Raw genomic sequence first — 26693 nt, 5'->3', positions numbered from 1 at the left:
CTTCTCTGGCTGACCTTCTGTAGCTGGGGGCGCTGTGGAGCGCATGATGATGACCGCAGGAGCTGTAACTTCTTCATTGCTGACAGCTGAAGGATTGTTGTTCCTGGACTGACCTGTAGCTCTTGGGGGCGCTGTTGCGCTGGCGGTGGTAACCTCTGTAGCTGGCAGGGCGTTCTCACCGGACAGCCTGGGCCTCTTAGCAGGTGGTCCTGGATACTCCGCAGGACGGTCAGCAGCATTAGATAAGGGGTCAGGCCCCTTTAAGAGAGTCCCTTTTGTAGCCGGGCCTCCTATGGGGAGATGTTGGCCCTCTGCAGGGAGGCCGGACTGTACCCCAGCCGGGGCTAAGGGAGATATAGTAACAGTCACTGTGATATAGGCCCTGGGGGCCACGGTACTCACATCCGCGGTGGTCCTCTGGAGGTCCGTCATCGGAGGAGGCAGCCGCTGTGGAGAATCCGCCATTGGAGACTGCGTACAGGAGACAGCAGTAAGCGGTGCAGCAGAGGAAGGGGCCCGAGGCTCGTGGGCAAGCCATGCGACACTTGGTTCTTCATCTCGGAGGCTGTGCGGCATGTCGGCAGGACAGGAGACAGCACGTGGAGAAATCCAAGATGGCCGATTAACCTCTCTGATGCTGGATGGCGGCTGCGCTGACTCTGAGGTACCTCGTGGGCTCTCACTGGCGTTGCAGCGCGGGAGAGTTTCGCACCCGAGGGCGGAGCTAGAGTCTTTCCCGCCAGGAGCTGTGGCGGGCTGAATTTTCTGCTGCGCCACAGCGCGCTGAGACAGGATTCGCGCCATGCGCAGGGGGCGGAGCTTAGCGATGTCTCTGGGTTTCCCGCCAGTGAAAGTTTTGGCGGGCTGGAATTACTTGCTGCGCCACAGTTTCTGAGGTAAAAATCTTCAGGCGCGGCAGCGCCGGATGTAGCAGAGCTGGTACAGTTCTTGCAGGGATTAACCTCTTGAGTGCTGGAGCGGCGCTCGACAGCACGTGGCAGCAGTATAACACAGTTCAATCCAGAAACACACAATTACTTGGGCCTAACCCGGATGGCAGCAGGGTTAGGCAGCACAGTCTTTGTAATAAAGGAAAGTCTTTAATGCCGTAATAAGGCACAGAAGTATCAATCCTGTTCGTGACGCCACTTGCAACATCCCCCACCGGGGCCTAGCCCTTGAGGTGAGGCCTGGTGACAGTCGGGGCCCGCGATACCGGAGTGGCTGGCGGTTGCGGCCTAAGCACGCTATTGTCACGGTGCTTGGTACGGGGTAACCGGAGGGCTGTCCTACAGCCTGGCAGGTCTCCAGCAGGGTGGTGTTGACAAGAAAAGATGAGGGAGAGGCTGCTATAGCGGATCTCCCTGGGGCAACCCCTTAATGTCCCGAGTGTGAGTCTCTGGGTGATGGACAGGGTGCCGGTGATGAAGGCAGCCGTATTAGCAGGGACCAGACGGAGACAGAAGTTGAAGAAAACAACTTACAGTTATTTATTTGAACCGGCAGGAACCGCAGCAAACGTGCCTTTAACAGGTAGATGGAGTGCTGAGATGTGAGTTGGAGGGAGCCTCAGGAGATAGTTCACCAGCCTGGATGTAGAGGGCAGGCTGGGAGGCAGCTGTGTCCTGGTAGGAAGCTTCAGCTTGTCCTGTAGGGCTTCAGGTATCACCTTTAAAGGTAAGATGATACCCCTTTTCCTCACTACACTAACTCTAATCTATTAGCTCCACTCTTCAGAGGCAGGGGCTAAGCTCTTCCTGCTCTGGTATGGGCTAGACAGAGATTACTCACTCACTCACTGATCTCTAGGATTCTCCTACACTTGAATCTCTCTCTGAGTGTTCTCTCCTGGAATCCTCTGAAAGTTCTCTAGAACATTCCTGGCCAGGGGGTTTTATTACCTCCCTTTGGTCAGGTGGTGGCTGCTCCTCCAATCACATCTCAGCTCACAAAGGACAGGATGTAACACAGATCATTGGACAATAGCATCTTGCATCATACAAAATACTTAACTCCTGCCCTGCCAGGCAGGATTCACCACTGCAATACCCCTATGTCCTATCAGGACCATGTAGTTTGATGTGATTACATGCAGGTGGGACGTATTCGCAAACACTCCCTCGCCATTGCATCGGCGAGGGTGTTGCACATACACTAACATACACTCAGCTTTATATACTAGATGCCATGTAGTGAACACTCTATTACTAGCTCTGTTGATTTACTATCATCCAATTTCCAGTTACTGCTCCAGATTTCAACACTTTTTCAGTGCATGTAAACTGTAAAGTAGAGCCAAAAGGTGAATATACACCTCATGTACAACCCTTTTTTTTACTTCTGTATCCAGTAGTAGATAATAACTTAGGCGATTTGTGTGGTAGCCCCGGGGCCCAAGCCTTCTTGGTGGATGTGAGATGAGCGCTCCTCCTCTCCAGCACTCTGTCGTGTTCTCCCCTGGACTATTGCGGGCGAGCACATGTCATTTGAAAGTAGCCTTAGGAGGAGAGATATATTGGAAATATTAACTTCTATGTGCAGGATAAGACAGGCTTGCTTTGCCTGTCCAACTACTTTGACACCCTAATTATTTGCTCCAGGACACAAACATTCTTTCTTGGGGTTACAGTACATATACATATATTAGAAAGTATGGAGAAAGTATGTGAAAAGCTCTTCTCAGTAGTCCTATTATTGTTTTCCATAGAAAAGTATACATATGTTCTGCTCACAGAGGATTTGTCATGTTAAAATGCAGCCTGACCTGCAGGCAGCAAGTAATAGAGCCGGTAGATTGAAAAGTAATTTGGTAGAAAAATATACTTTTTATCTTTTAACTTCAATTCCTGCTCATCCTAAATGTAGGAGTCCAGTGAGTAAATTAGAGTGTTTTCTGTATATACTATTATGCAGGGAAGTGAGGGAATATACTATTATATTAATGGACCCTAAATTGTAACGGAGTAGGAATATTAACTAAATTGTAACGGAGTAGGAACTAAAAGGCAAGTTATACTACATCATTTTTGTATTTTGCTACTTATCTAAGAAAACAACCAATAAAACTGGACAATGGGGCAGATTTACTTACCCGGTCCATTCGCGATCCAGCGGCGGGTTCTCTGCGGTGGATTCGGGTCCAGCCGGGATTCACTAAGGTAGTTCCTCCGACGTCCACCAGGTGGCGCTGCTGCGCTGAAGTTCCCTGAGGCCCTCTGGAATGCACTCAAGTTCACCGGCCTATTCCTGGTGAAGGTAAGTGCAAGTCCCGCAACACTTTTTGTTTTTTAAATATGGCGGTTTTTCCGAATCCGTCGGGTTTTCGTTCGTCCACGCCCCCCAATTTCCATCGCGTGCATGCCAGCACCGATGCGCCACAATCCAATCGTGTGCGCCAAAATCCCGGGGGAATACAGGGAAAATTGGCGCAAATCGGAAATATTCGGGTAACACGCCGGGAAAACGCGAATCGGGCCCTTAGTAAATGACCCCCAATGTGTCTGCCACAGAAGAAAGTGGCATGGTAGTGTTTCATCATATTATAGCCAGTAGTAAATAGCATTTACTGACGAGCTGCTTGGTGAAGATAATGGGACATTGTCATTTTTGCAGCAGTAGTTGTTACCTAGCCTTGTTACCATGAAGGAGGCCAGGAGAACCAAAATACATTTAAGCGGCTAAAGGGAAGTGTTCACGGCGCCAATCATTTGGACTAAAGATATTTCACTAGTAGGTTCCTTTATTTGGTAGCTTTATAATACGTGTTTCAGGCCCGGACCTGGCTCAAAACGCGTATTATAAAGCTACCAAATAAAGGAACCTACTAGTGAAATATCTCTAGTCTGAGTGATTGGCGCAGTGAACACCCTGGAATCTACCCTATAGCTGCTTGATCTTCATGGACACCAATGGTACCAGGAAGCCCAGGAAGGCAGCCTAAACCACTCAAAGATAAAACTGAAACTACTTCACTCTCTAATCCAATTGGTTTTATACATGTGGCGCCTGTATCGGCTCTCTTCTTTTTTTCTTTGAAAATACATTTAAGGAGATTCATCTTTAATAAAGTCCAAAAGAAAACGATATATTTCGGGATCCAGCACGCCAATGTAGAAATTCAGTAGCAGTTAAAAGATATGAGCAAAGACTAGGATTTTGAAATAGTCCGAAACACATTATCTGCTATCTTTTCTCACATGTCGTGTATTTTTTTATTGTTGTCCATTATGACCACATTGTGATTTTTTATCTTTTTTTGGAATAAAGCATGTAACTTTTTACTACTCCTGAATTTATACATTGAAGTGCTGGATCCCACAATCTTTTTCCTTTAGACATTAATCCCGGTGGCATGGTTCTGGATTTGTAGGAAAACTCACTATTGTTAGGGATGTAAATGTCCAATAAAGAGGATGTGCATCCAAACAAATGTGCCCTGTTATTTCAGACAATATCACCCTGTTATTGTCATGGATGTTGCACTAATGAGGGTTAAAATCTTGAGTAGTTTGATCAACTCATTAGCCAGCTTTAACGCTTTGCCTACCTGGTTTACCTGCCTGGATCATACCTGTAGTCACACATACATTACTGAACCATTCTTTTCTATGTGGATTTTCAGGTTTTATTTTGTCCACTTTTAGAACTAGTGCCATTTTTTCATGTTTACTATCCTAAAACAAATGACATTTGTGTTCAGTTACTTCTTTTTCACTGATTATGTGGGGTAACCATGCAATTCTGCAGACATAAAGAAAAACTGATGAACGAGTGCCATCTGAAAAAAATAGATGCAGATATAATACTGATACAAAATAAATTGTCTAATGCTGAAAATCAGGGATAGAAGTGTAAAGAATCCCTTCTGATTTGTTTTTTGACTTCCCCCTGCCTTCTGATTTTGTACTGATTTGCTATTTGATTGTGGTTCAGTTTTTAACCTTTGGCTATTCTGTTGAATACAGTTTATCTTTGACTCTTCTTGAAGCCCTTGACTTTCCCTGCTCTAAACCCTTGACATTGGTCAGTGTTCTGTTATGGGCTGTCGTCTCGGACAGTTATTCAAGCAGGCAGGGGACAGAGGGTGTGGTTTGTATAAGTGCTCCCGTCTCCTCTTTCTGACCTATAACTATCATAAGCATATACATTTAATGTACAATAAATCAGCTTGTAAAAAATTATCCTGTAGAGTAAACATGATCCCATAATATAAACTGTTATTTGTACCAGACCATGTCCTGCTGCGGAACTGTGTCTGCTAGAGAATAACTGCTAACTGCAAAGTTCTGCTGCATTGATTTAGAAGCCGCAATGCAGAATCACACATAATCTTCTGATTCCGTTGTGCAGGATATGACAATATTTCTAGATTATGTATATTTTTCTGAAACCATTAAAGATAATGGACTATAATGTATACAAATGTCCCAAATCTATGCAAATCTTAGTGAAAGCGGGATAGGTTCTACACTATACTCCAAGCCAACATTTTATTTCCTAGCCTTCTTTTTCTTCTCTATTTTTTTAATTTAGATTTCTTTCATTTCTGTTTTTTTACATGTGTTCCATCTGTATTACTATCCTTCATTGTATTTTGTAAAATAATGGCACTTTGCAGCATTTGGCAATTTCTTTTTTTTCATACTGTTCCATGTAAAAGAAATCTTCTTTGTTTTTGTTATAAAACTCATACAACTCAATAAAATACAAAAAGGCTCACTCACCTCATAGTTCTCTCATGTTCTAAATTCAAGATTGTCTAGTCACCTGCTGGTTGTCACGTGTGCTCCCGCGACCAACGTCTCGGTTTGTGGGCGAATTTACCCGTGACCCTCTGTGTGCCCCAGCGCCCTGCTGCTCTCTCTTACTTCTCCTCATTCCTTTGCCCTTCAGGAAATAGATAAAAGCCGTCGTCTGCCAGTATTCCTTGCCAGATCTTTGTGCTCTATGCAGTCAAGAAAGCTTAGTCTTGTGCCTTGTACCTGTGATTGGATTCCCTGTTGTGACCCCGGACCTGTTCCCATTTACGCGTCTCTGCTGCCAGCCCTGACCTTCTGCTCTGTCTCTGACCCTGAACCTTTGCCCCCTGTGTTGACCTCCAGCCTGTCCCCGACCACAATCTTGCCTTCTGACTCTATACCTTGCCTTGGCTGCCACCGCGGACAAAGTCGCACCTGTGGAACGACCTGGTGGTACCACGCCGCAGCATGTCCAACCCGCTTTGGTGAAAACCAGGTGCCACTTATATTCTGGTCCCAAGTGTTGGCTTGTGTCATCGTCTGCGGTGGTCCAGAGGGATCACTACCCCAGAAGCCTGAGACTGGTCATTATCTCCAGCTACATGGATAATGTCTGCGGCCAGGAACATGTGACTGCCCATTACTGACCATCATGGTGACCACCTCAGTGAGTAACTGGCAGCAGCGGCACATGTCCCTTCTTCAGGACATTGTGGAGGTGAGCATAACTTTCTATGTTTATACACCAGTCTAAACAATTCTCTATTGTTATGCAATATACTTTAATGAATTGAGTCCCACATAAGAGGGTATGAAAACATGACATGCTTAAACAGAGCATAGCAAACCACACCAGAGAGCTCCGAGAATATTATTTAGATAAAGAGTTTTCAGGCAACTGAGGTGAGAGTGGTGGAACACATGCTAAAACGTTGTTCTCCTATCAGTAAATAAATTCTTTTGTCTATATGATGAAAAGTTATACAATTTCTATATCAATTCCTTACAGTTTTGTAGATCACTGCTTGCTGTCCTTTAAATGGACATTAAATGACCATGGATAGATTTCTATCCACTGGGAGAAAACATAGAAGCTTCCTATATAATGACAGCAAGCAGAGATCTAGAAATATTACTTTTCATAACAATACTGTATATTTGCTGAAATGGGAAAACCCATTTACCAAATTTTATTTGCATTCAACTTATCAAAAATGTCTATAACTGGAAACCCTTTCAAAATCTTCTACCAATTGTATACAGTATAAGGGTTAATATGTGACACATACTGCATGTCTTAGTGTATTACTTTAATTGTATTTTTGACTTCTCTTAAGTAAACACTTGTAGTAGAGGAAGCTCTGCCTTTTGAAGAGCTGCATGCTTACTTGAATGCTTTCATAACAATGATTTTGAGTTCTTTCATGTCCCCGACAATTTCCTGAATGTCCGAACAGACACTTTCACATCAAAAAAGCAGACTATTGGAATATTGTATGTTTTGTGTGGAAACACTTTGGAAATCTAGGCCCATTGTTCCAAGGACAAATTTTAGATTTAGCAGACCGATCCAACAATGGCGGAACTGATCTCATTAGTTCTTGTTAAATTTAGTCATTCAAGGTTTGGTCCATCAAATGGAGCATGTGCACGGGGCAAGTATGTCAGAACAACCTCACTTGGGGGCAATGAGCCTAAAGGACTTACAAAGAATTTCCCTGCCAGATCCTTGTGCCTCATAGCCTTAGAGAAAGCTTTCCTGATGCCCTGTGCGATTATCCTGATTTCCCGTTGTGACCTTGATTCTGTTCCTGACCTTGATCCTGTGCTGCCCGTTGCGACCTTCTACTACATCCCTGATTATGATCCTGTGCTGCCTGTCTTGACCTCCTGCCTGTCCCGACCACAAGTTTGCCTTACGACTTTGTACTTCGCCTTAGCCACCACCACGGACAAAGTGGCACCTGTGAAATGATCTGGTAGTACCACAGCGCAGCAAGTCCAACCTGCTTTGCGGTGGGCTCTGGTGAAAACCAGGTACCACTTAGACTCTTCTCCCAGGTGTCGGCTTACGTCATCGTCTGCGGTGGACCAGAGGATCCACTACTACTGATCCTGACACAAACCATACCCCTTTTCTAAACTACACCCCTGGAGTTATAAAAAAAATTCTATGGCCACTTGTTACATGCGGCACAGTGAAAAACATTGCTGTCCTTTATTTTAAACAGACAACACACAACTGCTCTAAATGCAATACTTTTTAATGGATCAGTGTCCACGGCCATTACTTTAATGGACTCTGTGACCGACCTGTTACAAAGTAGAGCATGTCCTAGTCTGCACTGGTTTTGAAGGATCACTAAAAGCCTATAGTTTATGAGGATCCATAAAAAAAACTTATGTCAAAAATAAAAGTCTCCATCATAGTAAATAGGGGAAATCCTTTTAAGCCTGCCATATCTGCCCCTTGTTGTATTTCAGTTTTTCTGTTCCAATGACAAAACAAAAATAATAGATAAAATCCAAGATGACTGCTTAAGGCACAACAAGCTTGCAAAGGAAAATAAAACTGCATGATAAAATTCCATCTTCCTATTGTTCTCCACTGGAAGTGTATGAGTGCAAGGGGTGACATTGTCAGACAGTGTATAATGTAAGAATTTGCTTGGCTTTGATGACCTGAAGAACTTCCAGAATTCTGCAGTGAATGCCCTGTTTTTGCGCACAGTCGGACTATGCACCACTATAGACTATGCAGTGTCTGACAGAATTGTGTCTACGTTAAAGGTGAACCAAAAGATGTTGATGCACTCTGTTGGAGCAGTACAGAGGGCGCATAATTCAAGAAGAACGTGTGCCACAATTCATTAATCTGGCGCAGCCTGCACACTCCACAGGCAAACTGTACCTTGTGCTGTTTGCACAATTTTTGATGGGCCACTGTGTATCACACATAATAGGTATGTTGTGTGAACATGCCCTTAACGTTTTCAGAGGTACATAATAATCTAGGTTGGCTACAGTCAAAATTTTGCAGCCAGTGGCAACAGACAAGTATGTTGGTCCCATCCCCAGAACTGCACACATTGCACAGGATGGGAGTCCTTGCATTATACAAAAATATGATGCAAGGATTCTGCCTACAGCGCTGGTACTCTATTAACTGTTACATTGCTAGTGCTGACTGTCTGCCATCAGGCAGGGATTCCTTGAATCATATTTCTGTATGATACAAGGCCTCCCATCCAGTGCAATGTGTGCATTTTAATCGAAACAAGAAACATCGAAACAGGCTTTACAAGTTTGTGTGCAGTTGAAACACATATTTATATAGCACTGATGTGTAAGAATTTAGAATCATCCTTATTTTATGTGGTGTGAGGAGGCTGTCCAGACTATCCCCCCAATGCCATGTTGGATTTGGACATACCCAATCGAGTCGTTCGAAGCCAATACCGATGTGTCTGGTAGTGGTTAAAGGAAACCTACCATTTCAGATCATCGGTGTAAGCTGTAAACACCGAGCACCAGCTCAGGGTGAGCCGGTGCCGGTGCTTAGTTTCGTTAGTGTTATAAACCGCGGTATCGCGGTTTTAACACTTTTTAAACTTTCTAGCAGAAGCCGCTTCGGCGCTGCGCGCGACCGTGCGCGCGCAACGCCTGCGGCATTTCCTATGTAGGCGTGCGCACGCAGCGCCGAAGCAGTTTCTGCTAGAAAGTTTAAAAAGTGTTAAAACCGCGATACCGCGGTTTATAACACTAACGAAACTAAGCACCGGCACCAGCTCACCCTGAGCTGGTGCTCGGTGTTTACAGCTTACACCGACGATCTGAAATGGTAGGTTTCCTTTAATTCCTCTTTTACACCTCAGATGCATGCTCGACTGAGCAGAGTATGAATGTATGTTACACGTGAAATGGACATTTTTAGCACCCCATGCTATATATATATATATAATAGCTATGGTGGAATAGTAACCTCTGCATAGTCCAGAGCTCCCAGCACAAGTAATAAAATATCTGCCCATATAGTGATGACAGATCCTTTACAAATGTCACAAGCTATTCCGCATGTATAGACATAACTTTGTATATGCTGAGCATAGTGACAATTCCTGATAGACTGTAACAGTAGCACTGTTTCCGCCAAAGGCACTTTCTAAGAAAGATGAGCAGTGTGATGGCATGGCACAAGGCAGGGAGTAAGAAGCGATCATTGGCTGACACTCCCCCCATCCCCTGCACCTCCTCCCTCCATAGCTGGGGCTGACAAGCTGTTTGTGCTGAGAGGAGCCTTTCACTCTGCAGCTGAATGAGGACATTGGGGCTGATCTTCTGCAGGGATCACATCAGATGGTATATGGGATGCACATGATAGGATAAAGCCATGGAGTACCAGTGAGTAACCCTCCGCCTGCTGTTCTAGAACACAATGCATGGTTATGTAGTGACCCATTCATAGTTCTCTCTAGCAGCTGTTACTGGACTGCACTATTTATAATGCTGCACTTCCTACATGTCTAGGTATTATTTCCACTGTTTGTTCCTCTCACTTTCTGTATATCAGGTGGCATGATATGATCACATTTTGTAGCCTTTTAACCATTGCCACTTTTGCTGATGCAGGGGGTGGGTGGGGGACTTCCTGAGTGCTATGCTGTAAATGACTATGATAACACGCAGCATGTATCACTTTGTATGTGACTGGCAGTATGGTAATACAATGAAATAGCATTTGACACTAAATAAATAAAAGATGTTAGTTTGAATCCTTGAGTTGTGAAGCTCTTAAAACTTTTTTTTTACTCTTTGGATTAATTGGTTTCTTAACAAAAAGGCTGGGTGACAACCAATATGGTTACAATTGTAGGTCCCTATGGGCTTTTATTTAGCTCTCCTAGGGCTCCTATATTGGAGTACAATGGCAGAGAATGGATGACATTCTTGTACTATGCATTTTTGTCCCCATGTATATATTTTTTATGTCCCATATAGACCAGAATGGGACATGTGCTGTGTTTCTCGGAGTGTCGAATGTCATCTTTGAACTTTGCATTTTTGTCCCCATAATCTAAAATAGGATAGTCTTGGAAAATAAAGACCAAAATGGAACATGTGGTGTGTTTCTTGGAGTGTGATCCCATTGACATGTATAGGTTTGTCCATTAAAAGCAGTGATAGCTCTCATACATATAAATAAGCATTAGGACTGAGGCTCCACATCAATTTACTGTATGGAATAATAGCGCAAGTGCATTCACGTTAGAACAGTGTAAAATTGCTTAGAATTCTCTACATCAATTTTTTTTGTTTGCTATTCTATACGGTTACATTGAAAGAACACTATTAGAATGTCATGTATAGTGTAACAATTTAGTCCAGGTAATGAAATCTAAAAGTGAGCGAAAACTCATTCTTAGGAATCTGTTGCAATAAAATAATGCTATGTATATGTAACAAATTGCACTGTGGTTCCTCGCATGAGAAAATCTTGGCTTGCTATTAAAAATACAGGTAAAAGTTTGAAATAACCTACAACACATTTCAAGGCTGGTATTTACAATTGATTTGATATCTATGCTCTGTCTCTTTTATTCATGTAATGTTATATACTGATATTTAATTCTATATGAGGCAATATGTGCCTTCCGTGAATCCCTTGAAGGAGGGACCTTTAAACTGCTGTGCATGTCTAATTAGCTATAATGGAACTCATACAGAGCCGCAACTTTGCTTGTTCCATAAATGTCAGCGTCTAGATTTCCATGGGCAGTCTTCATTTAAAGGTCACCTGTTTTTCATCCCACTTTGAATGGCTTATTCATCAATTTGGACAATTCAATTTTTGGGAAGAAATCTGTGGGAGAAATGATGCTGGTATTGTTTCCAGAGTGAAAGGACCTTGCATTGACCGTCTAACCCTGGAATATAAGATCTGCATAATACAGCAACTCTAAAAGAAAGGGACTCTGGGATTTATGATCCACTGGCACAAGTGGTGGGAAAACTTTAACAGTTTGACCTTCCAATAAACCCTTCATTTCTTCTGCAAATGCTTTTACTGTAAAATGCCGGTTTTCACTACTGTATTATACAAAATTGTAGCATTTGTCATGACTATATTATTGTGGTCTGCTCCTTAGAGACAGACGAGTACTTAAAGCAGTTAATGTTTAGCATAATAAAAGATAGCTTACCTCTCCTCGGCCTGCAGACCATGTAGTCCATGGCTGCCTGGGTGCTTCAAGCTCTGTTTCCTATTTTCTTCCAGATGCTCGGGGAATACTGTGAGAATCTAAAAGATTCTTTGTACCATGTTAGCCAGTGGTTAAATAGATAAAAGTTGGGAGTTCTCAGTTGTTGATACCTTTTCTTGGCTAACCAAAAAGGAAGATGACAAGTGCAAGATTTGGAGACTAATTAGGTCTCTTCATCAGGCATGGTACCACTCTAAGAAGCCTATCTGGCCATTTGTAGGCCAGAGCGGTGACCCCAGGGGCATATCTTGGTAGGATGGAGAGGATACAACTATATCTGGGACCAGGAGCCTAAGGAGGCTCATAAAGTGTTTATTTGCTCTAGAAACACCACATCCACTATTACAATAGTCTATGAGTGAATCGTTAAAAACGGTTTTGACTAAGACCTGCTCTACTTTTTAATGGATCGGACACAATGGGGCAGATTCACTTACCCGGCCCATTCGCGATCCAGCGGCGCGTTCTCTGTTGTGGATTCGGGTCCGGCCGGGATTTATTAAGGTAGTTCCTCCGCCGTCCACCAGGTGGCGCTGCTGCGCTGAAGAGCATCGGAACGCACTGGAATACACAGAGCCGGGCTGAGTGAAGGTAAGTGCACTTTTCGCGACACATTTTTCAAAAAAATGTGGCGGTTTTTCCGAATCCGTCGGGTTTTCGTTTGGCCACGCCCCCGATTTCCGTCGCGTGCAATCCGGCGCCGATGCGCCACAATCCAATCGCATGCGGCAAAATCCCGGGGCAATTCAGGGGAAATCCGCGCAAATCGGAAATATTCGGGTAACACGTCGGGGAAAATGCGAATCGGGCCCTTAGTAAATGACCCCCACTGTCTGTTGAAATAACAGCGATCCATTCAGTGCATCTGTTTGCTATACATACTAAAAATGAATAGCATATGGCTAATTTTCAATGTCGAATGCATCTGCCCTAAGGGGCTTTCATGCATAGATCCACTTCAACTTCAGTCCATACGCTACACTTCAGTCTGCCTCCAGTCTGTCACTGCACTGGTTACCCATCTCCTTTGGAATACCAGTTTAAACTAATCCCTCTCATCCGCACAGTTCCACTCATTGCTGTACCACCCTGCTCCTTTTCTCTGCATCTCAGTCTATTACCCAACCCATGCACTTCAATCTGCCAGTTATCTTGGATTATTCTCTTCTTTAATGCGAACCTTTCCCATCTCCAGGACTTCTTCTGAACTGCACCAATTCTCTGGAATGCCCTATCCCGGACAATCAGACTTATACTCCACCTCCAAAGCTTCAAAGTGCTCTTAAAACCTCTTTAGGCAGGATTATCACATTCCCTAACTGCATGCAACTTCAACTCTCTCTTTACTAACCCATCCTGTGCACTCCTCCCATCTGTTATCCGGCAAACACCAGATACCAAGCTCCAGGCTTCTCAGCTGTCCCATTCACCATGTACTTTCAAGCAGCAGCATTTTTATTTATTAAATTATTTTTTCCATTTGCTTATAAAGAATGGCTGGACCATTATACCTTAATCCTCATAGACTGTAAGCTCTTGCAAGCAGGGCCATCACTCCTATGGTTTAATACCGGGTCTGACTAGGGTTCCTAGGGCCTTGGGGCCCACCTACTGCTACATGGAAATATTGCATGTGCAATATAAGTCTGCGATCATACAATGCATTGTGTTTTGAAATGCTCTGAAAAAGCCCCTTAATGGCTTGTGATATACTAGAACGGCACAAATCAGTTGAGGAAGTATGAAGTTTGCATTTCCATCACATTATATATATATATATATATATATATATATATATATATATATATATATATCTTGCTATCAACTAAAATATGGGGTGGTATATTTTGTGTGAAATTTACCTTCATTATACCAGAGCAAGAAAAAGGTTTTCTTTTTTATTCTTCCTATTTTTGGCTTTTTTCCCTCCTCTCTGAAAAGACCAGGTTACTAATCTGCATGCATTGTTCACATGGAAACAATCCTGCATCACTCATGGGAATTTCTGAAGAGAGGAGCAATTCATCTAAGGGATACACTACAAAATCTGTTCTCTGTGTTAGTCAGTGAATAAATGAATGATGCCAGTGTTTGATTTGTACCACTGTAATCTACCACTTCCAACTACAGTAGATTTTTGTCTTAATGTTGGCAGGTGTCAGCTGGTAGGTGGGTAAACCCTATAAGATCTGAGTGGCTTTAGCAGCAATATGCTCACATGTACCGGTAGTTGTGGATTTTGTTGCAAAAAGGTACAGAATCATTTTAACTGTTATTCTTCCTAGAGGTAAAATGTGTTTGCCATGAATAATAAGAATGTTTATCGGGTAAAGTAGAATACAGTATTAGGGCCACCGATATGGTACTTACCCTGGTAAACTTTGGCCTTCTGTCCTTTGAAGCCACAATGGCAGCCACTTTCAGAACTTCCTGTGACGTCCCATGGGTGGGTCAGGAAAGAGTGCCCTCATAACGGAATGCACACCTCCTTTGTGAACACAAATCTTATGGCACTGTTTCGAGAGATGGTGGAGATGTCCTTTGCATTCAGTAATGAGGACATCGTCCCCTGACCCAGGGGTAATCTGCAGGACAAGGGGCATCAAAAGAGAATCCAAAAGTGTCTGATGGTGGGTCACGTGGAAGGGGAAATTTAACCAGAGTAGGTACAAATTTAGTGAAAAATTGGAAAAGTTTGTTTGGAAAAGTGCAATATAAGTGACCCTATTAGGGTATTAAACTTACTCTTGTCAACTTTATTTGTTCCCAATCCCTTTAATACATAAATTAATATCTCTTTACCGTCAGTCTGACAATGTCCATCTAGCCTTGACTGTCTTTGACTTTTGATACGGAATACGATAACATCCAGTTCTCATTCTCTTAATAAACTTTGAGTAGTAGTAAAAAAGTCATCACAGTGATAGGAAAAGGCACTCCAGAGTCCTTGTTTTCAGTAGTGTAGGAATATTTCCTTTTAGAAGTGATTAAAGGGGTTGTCCGAGTTCTGGAAAAATAAAACTAAAGGTGGCCAGGAGAGGGCTGCTTAAAAAAAAATAAAGTCCTACTTACCTTCCGGTGCCCTCCGGTATCCAGCGCTGCTGTCACTCTGGTCCGGGCGCCATGTAAACAAACATGGCCGCCGGAGCAGCACAGGACTCAGCTTCCTGCCGGCCGTGGTCGGGCACGCCTAACCGTCCCTATTCACAGCATTGTGTATGGGGGCCGGAAGGTTGTCGGGTCCGACCGGAAGCTGAGTCCAGCGCTGCTCCGGTGGCCATGTTTGTTTACATGGCGCCCGGACCGGAGTGACAGCAGCGCTGGATACCGGAGGGCACCTGAAGGTAAGTAGGACTTTATTTTTTTAAGGAGCCCTCTCCCGGCCACCTTTTAGTTTTTTTTTCCAGAACTCGGACAACCCCTTTAAGGGGGTTTGGAGATTGGGTTCTTTTTACTCAGTTCCTCTAGGTTTCAGTGGTTTTATCCAGCCCCTTAGTCTGTGCTATATGTCATAAGCACCCACTCCATCACAAGAGTAACATACAACACTCGCAAATACTTATATATAAAAAGACTTTACTAACAACATACATGTGAGAAACTACATAAAATACAATATAAAATACATAGAGAACACAACTACACACAGAGGCCTCTTTCCCTGCACCCTCCTGGACCCCCAGTAATGTGTATGCATGTACAATATATACTATTACTACAGCAGCTCCTGGATATACCCTGAAACAGGAGTCACATCCAGTACCTGACCATATACATGTACATATAGAGACTCCTCCATTACACGTGCAAGGCACAGATCCACGTGTGAATGGAATACGGCTACAGGTTGTACATGTAGTTACACTAATATATACACACTCACTGCAGACACTTATATATATGATAAAACACAGAACACCTGGAACATCTATAGGTACATGTATAAAGTCTACTATATTATAATAAGTACTATCATAGAATTACTCTTATAAAGTTATATGCATTCACAGAAAGCACACACAATATATGACCTGCTTCCTTATGTTAAGTGCTGGTCATCCAGGTGGGTCAGGAAACAAAGAGCGCAAGATTTCTGGTTTCACCAGCCTAAGTATCCCTGTGGGCAGCCACTGCCCACCCCCCAGAACTCCAAACTAAGACCCTCTCCGGATAAACCCCAGTAGTGTGCAGGGAATCTCACACCTGGTTCATGGTGGCTTCTTCTTGTTCAAAGCCTTTTGCTATGTTAATGGCCAAATGGTCTCAGTACACACTGACATATCACTACAGAATATCAGTGACTGCGGTCAGTGTACACTGTATCCATTTACCCAATGTGCAATATATATATAATTATAGGACAGAGAGTCCAGTTAGGAACAATGTTCCCCTGTAACAAAAAGTCTCTAAGAATAGGTTCCTTTTTGAAGTAGAAAAGAATGGGCCAGATTTATGAATAGTGATGAAAACTGTTGCTTCACTATGTTTAATCTGGCTCAACATTTCTGTCAAGTTGCTGTAATAAATGTGGCACATGGTCCAAATCGGCACCGGAACACCCCTTTATGTGCACAATTTTGTGGCAGGATAGATACAGTGCAGCCATTACACATGCAAGCACCTTGCATGTTCTTTTCAGAGCAAAGTATGACAGAAAACTGGTGCAGCCAATTTAATAAATGTGGTTCAATGTACTGAATGCGTCCAGAAATGAAAGCCCCCTCTGTATATCAGGAGAAATCAGCCGCGTAATACAGTAGCAGTGTATTGTATGGGATTTATCCAAATCTTATACACACACTGTGAATTGATGATCCAAATCATGTTTGTTATCTGCTGCGGATCCTGGTGCAGAACACAACCTTCGCATTGTAAAGTCTGCCCCCCTGCTACAGCAAAATTATAGAAGAAAAGAACATCAAATAGCAGTTGATTTAAGCTGTTTTCTTACGCTTGTTAGATGTCTGATAAATACCACTGGGTAAATTCTGGAGCTATTCCGCTACGAGAGCAGATAACCTAAGAATAATGAATCGAAAGTTTAAACCTACACGTGGCTGCATGTACCTCAAGTAATTTAGAATATGTAGTAGAACCTGTTATGACCCTAAAATCAAAATTCTATGTGGAACCAGTTATACATGGTAATCTATTAGAGGTTCCTGTGAAATATACTGTGTTTTCCATCCTTTTAGTAAACACCACCTGAAGAATATAAAGAACGATACAGATACTCAGAAGAGCAAGTTATTGCACCGTGGCTCAGTTTTTAGCACTACAGCCTTGCAGGGCTGGGGTCCTGGTTTTAAGTTCTATCCAGGTCAACATCTGCAAAGAGTTTGTATGTTCTCTCTGTGTTTGAGTGGGTTTCCTCTGGGTCCTCCGGTTTCCTCCCACTCTCCAAAACATACTGGTAGGTTGATTAGATTGTGAGCCCCATGGGGACTATTTAGAAAACTCTGTGCAGCGCTATATAAATAAAATAATTTTTATTATACTCAAATCCTCGTAATCATTCCATATATACTACTACTGTTTTGCAGCAATCTTCTTTTATGAAGAAAACAAATCTCTATTTTTGTGCAAATTAGGGACATGCCCATGTTTTCTGGTGTTCCCATTTTCTCTTTATACACTTCTATACCAGATGTTGGCCAGGTTTGCATCTCTTTTCCCCCTTTGAAAATAAAGTAGTATGTACGCTGATATGTTTAGAGAAGCCCCTCAGTTTTATTAATGCTGCCATACTAATGCATTTCTGATTCTTAGATACCAGCCTTTAGAACAGGAGTGCAGTTCCCTGCCACAATCGCCTTCCTGTGGTTGATTACATGTACAAAATATCTATTAAAGAGAACCTGTCAATAGGATTACACATTTTCTCCTAAATGACAGGTTCCCTTAGTCTGTTTAATACAAATTTCCAAACTACTTTTACAATTAACCTTAGTGGCTCCATGCACTTTTAAAAGTTGATAAAATTATACCTGGTTTCTTGCCAGCAAACTGCATCGAGTCATTATCATTACTGCTCTCACAACTTGACTTCCTGCTCCCTTTTCCCCTTATGCAGGCTAAAGCTGACCCCCTGTTGTAATCAAATCTCTGTCAGCATGAGTTCATGCTGCAAGAGGGGAGGAGGGAGCAGGAAGTAGAGTTATAAAGGCAGTGTGCAGATAATAATGATGATTCCAGTTGCTGGCAGGGAGCCAAGTATACTTTTATCAACCTTTAAAAGCAAAATGAACCAGCAATGTTAAATATAAATCCAAATTGTGAATTACTGTTTAACAGACTATGGGAACCTGTCAGTTGAAATTATGAAATGTTGATGAAAAAATACATAATAGGACCAAAACTGCTGTTGTGGCATTACGGAGACTTTTAAATGGTGGGTTCTCTAAGTGGTGGTCTTGCTTATTAAAGGAGCTGAGTTAGGGTCTGCTTGCATCATTTCAGGACTGTTTCTTCACTTGAGCGAGGTGGGCGAAGCGTGGGGGGCAAGCAGCCACCCACTGCCACCAGGTAAAAAACTAAATAAACTAAGTACTCACCTTCAGGCACTCCTTGTGGCTCCTCTTCTCCCCTCTTCTTTAGCAGTAGTGTGGGAAGAGCCAGCTCCTTGTGCATTGCCCGAGCACACACTATGACGTCATGAGACGCCACATAATAGTGGGGCAGTGTGCTGACTACTGATATACTGGGGGTTGGTGCGGTGTTCTGGCTGCCTATATACAGGGGGGGGGGTTCTGGCTACCTATATACTGAAGGGAAGGGTGTGCAGTGTGTCAACTACCTTTATACATGAGGGGTTTGCAATGTGCTGGCTACCTATATACTGGGGGGGGGGGGTGCAGTGTGCTTGCTCGATCAGGGCTCGTTCATCTGCCGCCTAAGGAGGGATGGCAGATGCGGCCCTTATTTTGGACCCTAAACCACAGGTCCATTAGGACCTGTAGTTGGTTTATGGACAAAATTGAACTGACAGGTCCTCTTACATAGTGGAAGTCCAAACACAGGTGTGAACTGAGCCTAAATCTGCTTAAGGAAGATATAGATTTAGTTTTTTGCTTTAAGGCAGCCCAAGATTTACAAAAATGTATAAAACTTTCTTTATAAATTTGTGTGTTCTCTCTGTGTTTGCATGGGTTTCCTCTGGGTCCTCCACTTTTCTCCCACACTCCAAAACATACTGGAAGGTTGATTAGATTGTAAGCCCTATGGGACAGAGACTGATTTGACAAGCTCTGTGCAGCACTGCGTTATTATTCTTATTATACATTTATGTCCTGTAAATGTTATCACATGATCACTTTCAGTTGATTTTTCAGTCAATACATTGGTACTTTTAGTTAAAGTAATTATACCTAGTAAAAAGCACAGTGGCTGAGTGGGTAGCACTTCTGCCTTGCAGCGCTGGAGTCCTGGGCTCAAGTCCCACCCAGGTCAACATCTGCAAAGAGTTCGTATGTTCTCTCCGTGTTTGCGTGGGTTTCCTCCGACACTCCAAAACATACTGGTAGGTTGATTAGATTGTGAGCCCCATTGGGGACAGGGACCGATTTTGTATGCTTTGTGTAATCTGTGTGCGCTATATAATGAATTATTATTAAAATAATCATAATTGAATTATGCTTTATTAAATAATTTTAATGGATTTATAATACAGTAGTGACAAACACTTTTTAAAGTTTGTTCAACCCACAAGACCAAGACCACTCAAGACCACTCCACTGATTCTGATGTGATATCACAGGAAAGCAGCTGGTTTTCCCCATAATAACATGACATCTAGCAAGTTCTCCATAGTAATAGTTACTCTTGCCAGTGGTTCTCTGCTTTTGTTTTTAGAGGGATTTCTGAGCCTCTGGGACATGGTATGTGTAACCTTTGTCCAGAGTCAGTGACCCCTTATTGTATGTTGGCCTGGTATGTTTTTAGTAATGGGAATGATTAATGTCTGGAACAGTATTCTATAATCTGTGACTCTAGCTTTTATAAAAATAAAAATCCTAACATGCATCCTAATGTTGTAGCTCAGTAACAATAGGATAACCAGGGGATAGGGATAAGATAAGATAAGATAAGATAATCCTTTATTAGTCCCACAGTGGGGAAATTTAAAATAAAAGGGGCATTTATCAGTTTTGGTGCAGGGTCTGTGTTTTTGGTGCATGAATCGTGCGGTACTTTACACTGGGATGTTAAATTTTGGCGCAAAGGTATATAAATAGGTGCACAACCAAAAGTGATTTGAACTAGCTCCACGTTTATGAAGGTGAAATAGAATTCTGTAGACCAGCTTTTTGCTGCTTTAGGTGTGCGCCAAAGATTGTGCCAAAAAAGTGCTGAGATACTAGAAGCGCAGGAAAGTGTTGGGATTTCAAAGTGGCGTCCAAATTGTTTGGCAAAAAAAAGTCGTGAGTGTTGCAAGTAAAAAAACAAGTCAATAATGAATGCCCCCGTCTGTCTTTATACATTTTTAAAATTTGAGTAATTTTGATTATCTTTATATAGGGTAGGAGGGCTACAAAGAGGCTACTGGGGCGTGGAGTTCCACTCCATGGCGCGGCTACTCCACAACCCAGTAGCCTCTTCATGTAATTTGCATTTGCCATTCAAGATTTTGAATTAAAAAGTATAGGACTTGTTCCTAGTAAAGGAACCTGCGATTGAACTCTACCTTGTTAGGTAGATCTGTGATGGTAGGTTTCCTTTAAGCTCATTTTCACCTATAGGACACAGCCTGATTTTTCAAATCTGCCTGTGTCACAATATACAGTTATAACTTTGGAGCGCTTTATTTTACCGAGTTTGTTTTTTATGACATGTACTACATAATAATACTATATTTTAGTTTTAATTTTTTTTACACTTATTCATAAAAAAAATGGAAATATGGTAAAAAATTTTAAAAATTTGAGATTTCTAAATGTTATGCTCATTATACAATTAGGCCAAGTGCCCAAATTGGTTGCTATTAACCATTTGTCTGCTTTTTGTTGACATGCTAATTTATTGTATTAGGCCGTTAGGAGGCTCTCAGTTCGAACAGTGATTTTCCAAATTTTTAAGTAAATTTCAGAATAAATTTTTTATATAGGATGATTCGTCTTCATAAGGGTTTTTAAAGTTCTATTTATTAGAACTTTTATGGAATGCTTCTTTATTTTCTATGGAGACTATGTTAGTTGTCGTGGACTGGGGCTTGCAGGTAATGTTTTCACTGGTCCCTTTGCTATTACCATCTAGTAGACATTTCTGGAATATCCTGTGGTTTTTCCCTATAATATTCTAGCTTCTTTTAAAGATGGGATTTCCCCTTTAATGTCTATAAACACCCAGAGATTTTGGGGGTCATTTATTACGGCCTTTCAAACTGAAAACTGCCAGTGTCTTATTTTTCTTTCTGCACCTCTTGGGCTTGAATTTATCTAGTGTCGGCGCCACAATATTGACGTTTTCCGACACTCTCGACTTGTTCTATTTTTAGGCACATAATTTTGGTGCCGCTTGTGAATCCAACAGTTTTCCAGTGCTTCTATTTTTACAACTTGATTTTTGGCGCAATTTGTGGAGCAAAAAGAGAGTAGCTAAAGCAAGTCTAGTGAGTTCTAAACCTTTTATCCATGCACCAATTCATTAATCCCTTCTGCCACAAACTTTCATCCCACTGAAAAATATAGGACGGTTCCATCGCCAGTCTGCGCCAAAATTAATAAATGCCCCTCATCATGTCACAACATAAAATAAGCAAACAATGTAAATGAGAATCATATATACTTGAATATAAGCCGACCAGAGTATAAGCCGAGGCCCCTAATTTTACCACCAAAAACTTAAAAAAACCTATTGACTCGAGTATAAGTCGAGTAGTATTATACAGCCAGCCTGCCCACTGTAGTATACAGCTAGCCTGCCACCTGTAGTATAAAGCCAGCCTGCCCCCATGTAGTATACAGCCAGCCTGCCCCCATGTAGTATACAGCCAGCCTGCCCCCATGTAGTATACAGCTAGCCAGTCCCCATTTAGTATACAGCCAGCCTGCCCCCTGTAGTATACAGCCAGCCCCATGTAGTATACAGCCAGCCTGTCCCATGTGGTATACAGCCAGACAGCCCAATGTAGTATGGAGCCAGCCAGCCCCCAGTAGTATACACCCAGCCTGCCCCATGTAATATACAGCCAGCTTGCCCCATGTAGTATACAGCCAGCCTGCTCCCTGTAGTATACAGCCAGCCCTCAGTAGTATTCAACCATCCTGCCCCCTGTAGTATACAGCCAGCCTGCCCCCTGTAGTATACAGCCAGCCCACCCAGCACTTAAATAAAATAAACACATATACTCACCCTCCGGCGGCCCTGATGCTCAGCGCGGGTCTCCAATGTCGATGCAGCTCCTCTTTTGTCTTCCCCGGGGCTCCTCTTCTTTCTTTGTTCTCCTGTAACAGCCGAAATGGACGCGGCCATGTTATTTCACGTCCGGCGCATACTATGATGTGGCCACTGGTGACGTCACAGTATGCGCGAGGAGCCGTTCCGACATCGGGGAGCCTCGCTGAGCATAAGTTTATTTTTTATTATTGACTCGTGTATAAGCTGAGGTGAGGTTTTTCAGCACATTTTTTGTGCTGAAAAACTAGGCTAATATACAGTAATAATTTCTGAGTTGTGAAAAATTATAAATGCATACTATATATTTATAAATAATTTTTTAAAATGTTAATGCTGGGATTGAAGTCTTTCCTGTTCTCCTAAATTCCTTTGGCCACAGTCCACACATGTTTCTGGTTTAACTGCTTTGCAGTAGAGGGGACTGGAATAATAATTTGATTAGATCGTTGTTGCTAGAAAACATATGACTTAATGTAGTTGTAACTAGCCAGGGGAAATTACTTAGGTTACTATCCATTTTTCTTTGAGAAACTGGCACATAAAATGTTAACTCAGAAAGGGACGGTAGGAGGGAATTTGTCAGCTATTTTTAATATGCAAGCGGTTGTATTGGCTCAGCCTCTCATGTCACTGGAAGGAGTATGTACAGCTTCACAGATGACAAATCTGGAGAGGGATAAACAGACAGGACTGTTGTCATCCTCGTCATCGTGTGTGCCTGCATGTAAACAACACCCTGTCTGGGGGGACAGCTGCTGACACCCCTGTACTTTGTTTTTAGGTAAGTCTCACTTTTTAGACAGATGTGGATTAGGAAGCCTGTAACCTTGTGGGGACATGTTTTGTGGGTACACTCAGGAATGCCTCTGCTTCATGCTTCAACGCACATAATATTTCTTATAGTGAATTATACTGTTCAGTAGGGTGTGGTGCTGCACTATGGGGACTATTTTTGTGTTTCTGATATAAACCACTATAAGGCTACGCAGATAAAAGCATTGTAACGTTTCCTGTTACGTTCCAGCAATCCATGCTGAGTGACTTCAGGAGGCGATGCTGGAATAAGGATGAGGAAGTGGGGCAGACTTCAGTATGCACAGGGACATGACAGTTCTTTGTTATCAGTCTTGGAACTAGTATCCCCCCAGTGTCAACAGTTTGTTTATGGTCTTTTTCACATTTATTGTGTGCCGCGGTTGTAAAGTTGAGTTTGTGCAAATCTGTTATTTTATACAGTTCACCATCTACCAAACATGTTTTTTTGCCTCTTACAAAATATAGTTTGCGATACATTTGTAATATAGAAAGAGTGAGGTATATTATAAACTAAACACCAAACAGTAAATAACAGATGGCACTATCGGTACATGAGGTGGTGAGTAAACACACACTGTCCTCTTGGGTGGAAGTCGGTCGCAGATAATTTTTTTATATTTATAATCTTATAACTCAACTTTTATAAAAAAAATTGCTGAAAGGGGTATTATCATATGGGCATTCACATTTAATTTAATCTGTCTACCATATAGATACATTTCTTAAATTGGAATGTACCTTGCTGAAAATAATTTACCATAAATGCATTCCTATGGTCCATTATAAACAAGATAGCTGTCCTTGGATACGACCACTGCTGCTGGAATGATTGTGCAAAGAAACAGTGACGATAAAAGCTGAATCCAGGTGGTCAGGAACCTAAATAGTGGTCGTATTCAAGGATGACTATTTTGTTTCAAAGGGATATCATGCCGACATTCATGGGAAGTTATCTTCATACAGGTACATTTAATTGAACATCCAATTGAAAAAAATGTTTGTATATGGCAGATGAATTAAGTTTAATGTGAATACCCAGATGAAAATACCCCTTTAAGGCACTTAAAATAGACACCAATCCAAAAGGGAAGTGGTATGCCCAATTGACTTTTGAATGTCAAGCCTGCCTTCCTTGTAGAACTGACCGGAAACCGCCAGCTGTGACCTCCAAAGTGTACAAGTAAGACAAGTCTAAAAAGAAATGACAAAATAAACCAATAATAAAAAAACAAGGGAGAGAGGGAGAACCATCTTTATAGGTGGCAAAGAGGAAAAGGTGGAGACAGGCAACTGCTCTTAAAGAGGACCTGTCACCCCAAATTAGTGCCCCCATCCAAACATACCTAATGAATCTCCTCCCTGGCCCCTTTCTAATGCTGCCCATTTCAAAGTCCTGACATTAATCAAACTTTAGTAATCGGCGTTATAGCATATGACACATAACATACTTGATGTCCGATCGACGGGCGGGCTTATTCATTAGGGGCCCGTCCAGGAACTCCTCTTCTCCACAGGCCACCACTCCCCCGGCACCAGTTCTTATCCTATGAACTAGATGCCGGCGATTGTGGCAGCGTGACGATTAGAGCACAGGGGAGTGGCGGCCTGCGGAGAAGAGGAGTGTCTGGACGGCCCCCCTCATGAATAAGCTGGACTGCTTGTCCGTCGATCGGACATCAAGTATGTTATGTGTCATATGCTATGGAGGTCACAGTTTGAGTAATGCCAGGACTTTGAAATGGGCAGCATTAGAAAGGGGCCGGGGAGTAGATTCATTAGGTATGTTTGGATGGGGGCACTAATTTGGGGTGACAGGTCCTTTTTAAGGCAAGTTAGAGGGGAGTATAAAAGAAGGGGGGGGGGGGGTAACACTGCTATTGCCCATCTACAGGAGATGCTAGGTGGCTTGTTTCTGATTAAAAAAGCAAAAATTTATAGTTAAAATATTTATTTACAAATTCTATTTTTATGAAAAAAATCTGTAGCTTAAAAAAATGGTAAAAATGTCTAACATTTACAGGGGAATATTTACAAGAGGCAGGATTGTAGTGGAAATTTTGTAGTCTGCAAATCCATTCAATGCATACGAATTTGTTTTGGTAAATTTGGAATGAATTTTCACAAACCCCATTTCTAAATCGTCCTTATTGAAAATATCTTTTAAAAATTTCAAGACCATTCAAGATGACAGGAGAGAGAAAATTCCTTTAAAAAAGTGCAAAAAGTGTAGAGCAAACAATCTTATCAACCAGATTTTCAATCTCGCTATATGTACTGTCAACTAGAATTCAGGTTTAGGTCGACATTGCTTATGAATTGAGGACCTTTTCCATATGGATCTAAATTATTTGTTTGTATAGGCCGTAAACATCCAGAGTGAAAGTAAAAATGGTAAAAATTAGAACTATAAACCTAATAAAGATTAGGGGAGAATGTATCAACAGCTGGGAATCATGTGCCAAAGGCTTTAGGAGGAGATGTTAATGAGGGGATTTTCCACTGGTAAAATTGATGCTGAAATCAACCTACCATTGAAGTCAACTGTAGGCCACACGGAGCAACATACCTTATATTCTACTAAATATCTAAATCTTCTTCAGTGAAGCCAACAGTGGATCATTGCCAGGAATTTGACACATCATTTTCTAGTAAAAATCCATATTAAATTCAGTCTTAGGCTGCATTCACACTACAGTATGGGGGATGTATATACGGCCGACGTATATGCGGCCGATATCAACCCCCATACACTTCTATGGGCTCGCGGCGCCCTACGGGAGCGGTACGGTACAGCACACTTGCGGCACCGTACCGCTCCGTAGCCCGGGAAAAGATAGGACATGTCCTATCTTTTCCCGTATTACGGTGCCGCGGCCACACATCGCTATGGAGAGGGGCGGGGGTGAGCGGCGCTCACCTCCTCCTCCTCTCCCCGCGCTGCCGTGTGCCCGCCATGCTACGGTGCGGCAGGCACACTGCAGTGTGAATGTAGCCTTAGAGTTTTTTTTTCCAGGGGCATCTAAAATAGGGTCATTCATTACATGATGTCTGGCATTTTCCAGTTTGGTAATGGACATGTGCATGTCACTGTTCCACATGAATATTTTTGGATGTTTGGTTTGATACATTGATAAAGTTGTGGAACCCTTTAGTTACTAAGAAATTTATGTTATAGAATTTTCTTTCTTATAGGATTTTTTAAAATAAATTAAATTTTTAAAGAGGTTAACCTGCCTTTTCTGTGGGGAGTTGGAGGACTTTTTATTGTAAAACTTTATTAAACCTCATTATAGCTAGTTTTACATTGATGCCTTAGGCATGGCCTAATTTGAAGATAATGGGGCAGACTTTGTTAGGAATATATCTGCACACTGTTACCATATTGCAATTACAGATAAGCTGACCCAAACTCTAAGGTCAGATCCGGGCTTTGGCTGCATCCTGCGTGACCCAGACATATGGATGAATTAGGACCAAACAGCCA

At 42.3% G+C, this 26693-nt stretch overlaps 1 protein-coding gene across 5 annotated transcripts in view; it reads left to right on the top strand.

The window, feature by feature from the left end:
- Positions 1 to 26693, top strand: part of TRIM2 (tripartite motif containing 2) — a 100590-nt gene that overhangs the window by 22042 nt on the left and 51855 nt on the right. The window contains exon 1 of one of the 5 annotated variants that reach the window (XM_072121130.1): positions 9993 to 10139. The exons of 3 other annotated variants lie outside the window; for them this stretch is intronic. The gene's annotated coding sequence lies outside the window, so the exon portion shown is untranslated. Of the gene's footprint in view, positions 1 to 9992; positions 10140 to 23019; positions 23175 to 26693 lie in introns of those variants that run through there. One more of the 5 variants, XM_072121108.1, reaches the window with a different exon arrangement.

The sequence above is a fragment of the Engystomops pustulosus genome, chromosome 1 (genome assembly GCF_040894005.1).
Source record: "Engystomops pustulosus chromosome 1, aEngPut4.maternal, whole genome shotgun sequence".
Taxonomy (NCBI): domain Eukaryota; kingdom Metazoa; phylum Chordata; class Amphibia; order Anura; family Leptodactylidae; genus Engystomops; species Engystomops pustulosus.
This window is presented reverse-complemented; position numbering and strand designations above follow the sequence as displayed.